At 55.3% G+C, this 4348-nt stretch overlaps 1 long non-coding RNA gene across 1 annotated transcript in view; it reads left to right on the top strand.

Annotated features, from left to right (window-relative positions):
* LOC108306340 overlaps window positions 1-3644 on the top strand; it is a 9446-nt gene extending 5802 nt beyond the window's left edge. The window contains exons 2-5 of the long non-coding RNA XR_001826096.2: window positions 355-474; window positions 558-699; window positions 1001-2483; window positions 2709-3644. This is a non-coding gene — a long non-coding RNA (uncharacterized LOC108306340). The remainder of the gene's footprint in view (window positions 1-354; window positions 475-557; window positions 700-1000; window positions 2484-2708) is intronic.
* Window positions 3645-4348: the final 704 nt, after the last annotated feature.

Raw genomic sequence — 4348 nt, 5'->3', positions numbered from 1 at the left:
AGGCCGAGGCAAATGGATCACTTGAGGTCGGCAGCTTGAGAATAGCCTGGCCAACAAGGCAAAACCCCATCTCCACTAAAAATACAAAAATTAGCTGGGTGTTATGGTGCGCACCTGTAGTCCCAGCTACTCAGAGGTTGAGACAGGAGAATCACTTGAACCCGGGAGTTGGAGGTTGCAGTGAGTCAAGATCGCACCACTATACTCTAGCCTGGGTGACAGAGCGAGATTCTGTCTCAAAAAAAAAAAAAAAAAAAAAGAAAAAAAAAAAAAAAAAAAAAAAAAAAAAAAAAAAAAACGAAAGAAAGAAAGAAAAGAAAATAGGATTGAACCCCCAACATTCATTGCGTCCAGAAGCAGAGAGGAAGAATGGACAGAAGATGGGAGGTGACGGGCAGCCAGGATGGCAGGAAACAGACACCCACCCACCACCCCAGTAGCCCAGAGGTCTATGAAGAGGATAAAGGAACCTAAGTAAGTGTGTGGGAGTGGGGTGGGGAAGACTCTGGTTCTGTTCCCAATGCAGGTGGCATTTGAATTGAACTTTGTAAAACCAGGAGCATGTGCATAGGTGCAGAAGGAGGGACCACCTTGGAGGCAAAGGGAACTACCAAGTGCAAGGCCAAAGATGCCACCCTGAGAGAGGATCCAGAGTCCCCCGTATCTCCTCCCTCTGTTGTCCTGGCGGTATGCTGCTGGGTAAGGATGAAACCCTTAGTCCCTTGTTTTGCCCCAGGAGGTCTGCAGCCTGGAGCCGGGGGCTGCTGGGCTCCAGGGATGGCTATTTATTTATTTATTTATGGGGTGGGGTGGGGTGGGGTGAGGGGTGGGAATGGGATGAGAGAGGCTGCTTTCCTGAGCCTACAATTGGGGTTGCCTTCTCCTTGCCATCACCAGAAACTCCAAGAGCTGACCCTCTATCTTACTAACCCAGGCGGCCCAGAAACATCGCAGTCCGAGGAAAAACCATAAATGGTAGTCGGCTCCCTCCCTTTCACAGAGGTCTGTCTCACTGCTGTGGCGGGGCGCCTGGCGCAGGCCAGGCATGGGTCCTGGGCTAGGCCAGGTGGAAAGGCGGAAGGCCGAGTTGGGACAGACAAGAAGACCAAGGAGCCGCCCGCCCGGTAAACGGACATAGGAAAGGCCTGAGTCAGGTTTCTCATAATAAATAAACTGCACGTGAATAATTCAGCAGTCGCGCGGGGGCCCGTTGCATTAGCGCCGCCTCTGCACGGCGTCCCAGACCTCGCGGAGGGGAGTAGGCCACTCTTCAAGGCCCTTGAAGAGGGAGTTGTGTAGAAGATCCCCTGCCCAACAGTATCCTGGATTCTACCCAGGTCGAGTGGGAGAGGCTCCCCGTTCCCAATTCCCTCGGGCCCCCGAGAATCAGGGGGCCGCCTGCTGGGCAGTCTACCCCAGCTAAGCCGCTCCTGTGTCCCAAGACCTCGGGCAAGAAAAGACAGGCGGTGAGACGGAATCAGAATAAAGGACGCGGACGTCTGACCTGCGGAAAACCCAGCATCTGCAGTGCCCAGCCGCACAGGGAACGTAGGCGGCGTGGCTCCAAGCACAGCGAAGACGCCAGGCTCAGGCTTGGATCTGAGCTCAGAGCCGGGATCCCTCAGAGCTGCCTCGTCCTGGCCGGGATTTTCCTTGCCCTGAAGTGAGGCACCAGGGAAGCTGCAGGGCCCTCCGCCCTCTCTGAGCTCCCACGTACTTGAGCCTCTCCCCGTCTTTCTTGGGCCTGTGGATGCAATTCTCGCCGCACCAGACTCCCCTGTCTCCTCGCTGCCCTCTAGGTACAGTCCATAGTGCCTGAAGCCTAATTTTGTTTGAGCGGAACCCAGCCCCTTTGGCTCTTTCTAATTCCCACAATCCCTGGTTTCCCGATCCTGAGGAATTGCATTCAATTCTCACACCCACCAACGCTCAATCCCTCCAGTTCCTCTCCAGCCCCTTCACTTCCATTAATTAGGTCGACTCCCTTCCTTCGCTGCCGCTCCTGTCCCCACGCAGCCTCCCTACACCTCAGCACTGAGCCTCGGGGCAAGACCTCTGCCCTGGCTCCGCTAGCCCTGCGGGGGGCCGCACTCACCAGGCCCGGAAAGGCACCAGGCCTGGAAAGGTATCTTCACAGGGATTCCGCAAAGCCAGATCCCAAGCCTCCATGGAGGCCACCAGCCCTCCCCGCACCCATCTTCCTCCTCTTCCTCTTTCTCTTTTCCGCTTCCCTCCGCCTCTAGGTATTTCTTTCTCATTCGTTTCTTTTCGTTTGGTGAGGTGCCACCCACCGCAGCCCTGTCCCCTAGGGAGTCCTGGACTAACTTTGCCACCCTCGTGGCCTTAGCCCGGACTCTGAGTCTCGAGGGGCTTCTGGGAGGCGGCAGTAGGGCAGCTCGGGTGTCTTCGCAGAGACAGGTGAGGGTGGCTGGCGATTCCCCAGCCTCAGATGGCTCTGCTACCAGCTGGCTGTGTGATCCTGGGTAAGTCTTTCCACCTCTCTAAGCCTCGATGGTGGTAAAAGGCAGGAAATATAGAGAAGGTGTTGGGGGACTAAACCTTTTCATTCGTTTGAGAAAGGGAGTCGCCTGTGTTAAGGCCTAAGGAGGAAGTTAGGTTCTCGAGAATTCTAGATCTGAAATGGCCATTTGTTTTAACGAATATTTTGGAAGCAGCTCATAGCTGCTTTTTATTTTTCTTTTTTACAGCCGATGGGGTGCCAGGCGTTAGAACCCTTCCCTCCAATCCTCACCACGTCTCCATTTTGCCAAAGAAGAGACTGAGGTTAAGGTCGCGATGCCCTGGCCAGCACCAAAGGTGGGATTTGAACACACATCGCGTTTGGAGCGGCTCTAGTGTTTAAACCACACAGTATGACATTGGATGGGTGAATCGAGCCCTCGCAGGGCCTGGAGTGACGTAGGCAGAGAGGAGTTGGTCTGAATCTCCAGGTGTTCCTTTCTTTCTGTCCTACGAAAGCTTTGGAATTCTTATTTTCAGGTAAACGATTTTGGCAGTGCTCGGAGAAGGATAGAGGTAAGACCCAAGGAGGAACTTCCTGCATGCTACGGGAGACCCCCTGGGCCGAGGAGGCGCGGGCAGCCTTCACCCGGCCAAGGGAGCAGCCATTGATCTTGGATCTGTTTTTCCTCATGAGTCTGTCCTGTGGGGCCCGGGGCACAGTCCCCAGCCTCAATCCTGGACCCAGGGGGAGAAGGGGCTCGGGGAGAAGGGCGCACCCCCCGACCCGGGACCGACGGCAGCCCTAGCCAGTCCCCGCTCTCTCCCTCTCCAGGGGTCTCTCTGTGAGGTCGCGTCCTCCTAGCTGCAGAGCGTCGGGGGCTGGCTGGAGGGCAGCAGAGTGGAAGCCAGGGCCTGGGACCCTCTGGTTGGGCAAGGAGGGGCTGGAGTCCGGCTCCCAGTGACCCAGTCCCCAGTCCCAGCCACGGGGTCACAGGTGGCGGCCCAGACAGGCCACGGGTCCCTCGCTACAAGTCCCATTACATTGTATTTATGTTTCACTTTATTGTTTTTTTTCCTCCTCTCATTATTGTCTCACTCTGGGGGAGGCAAAGGATATAATATATTCATCTTTATTATACCAAATCTGTGTGAAGCATTTAATAAAACGCTGTTTCCACACAGCCAGGGATATTAGTGTGAGCTATTCTTAACTTAATGCTCCTGGACGGAGGGCGCCGTTGCCACAGCGCCTGCTGCCGGCGGGTCGCGGGAAGCGCAGGCCCTGGCCGCCGATCTCCCCGCGCAGGTCCAGCGCTCCGGGTGGCCTTCTGGCATGCTTGTCGAAGCCCCCGTGCCCATTCTACGGCGTCTGTCTGTGACCCCTCGGCCTCCAGCCTGGGAGGAGGGGCTCGGAAGAGCCGAATTCAAGCACCACCCTTCCTCCCCTCTACCAGCCTGGCTGCTTTTCGAACCTACTGTGGGCCTTGGTTTGCATCTATGAAAATGGGAAGAATTCCATCACTGCCTCCCTCTCAGGGCTTTTGGGAGGCCAAAGACGCCTTGAGGGTTGACAGGATTTTTTTAAACAGGAAAGAAAAAATGGAGAATTTGTAAGGTCAGGATCAATGAGGGCCAGAGAGAAGCAGAGAGGCTGCAGAGGTGGCTTCAGGCAACACAGATCAAGCTGGACCCCAGGAGAGCAGGCAGGGTGCAACTCTAATGTGGGCAGAGCCCGGGAGGTCTCGGCATGCCTAGGCCTTACCCCGGCCCACAAAAACAGCGGATCCTAGTCAGGATCGATCTCGGCCTGTTGGTCCTCACATAATTCTCCCTCTAGGTAGGAAAATAGTGTTTCGTTTGTTTTGTTTTGTGTTTTTTTTTTTTT

The sequence above is a fragment of the Cebus imitator genome, unplaced genomic scaffold (assembly GCF_001604975.1).
Source record: "Cebus imitator isolate Cc_AM_T3 unplaced genomic scaffold, Cebus_imitator-1.0 Scaffold71, whole genome shotgun sequence".
Classification (NCBI taxonomy): Eukaryota; Metazoa; Chordata; class Mammalia; order Primates; family Cebidae; genus Cebus; species Cebus imitator.
This window is presented reverse-complemented; position numbering and strand designations above follow the sequence as displayed.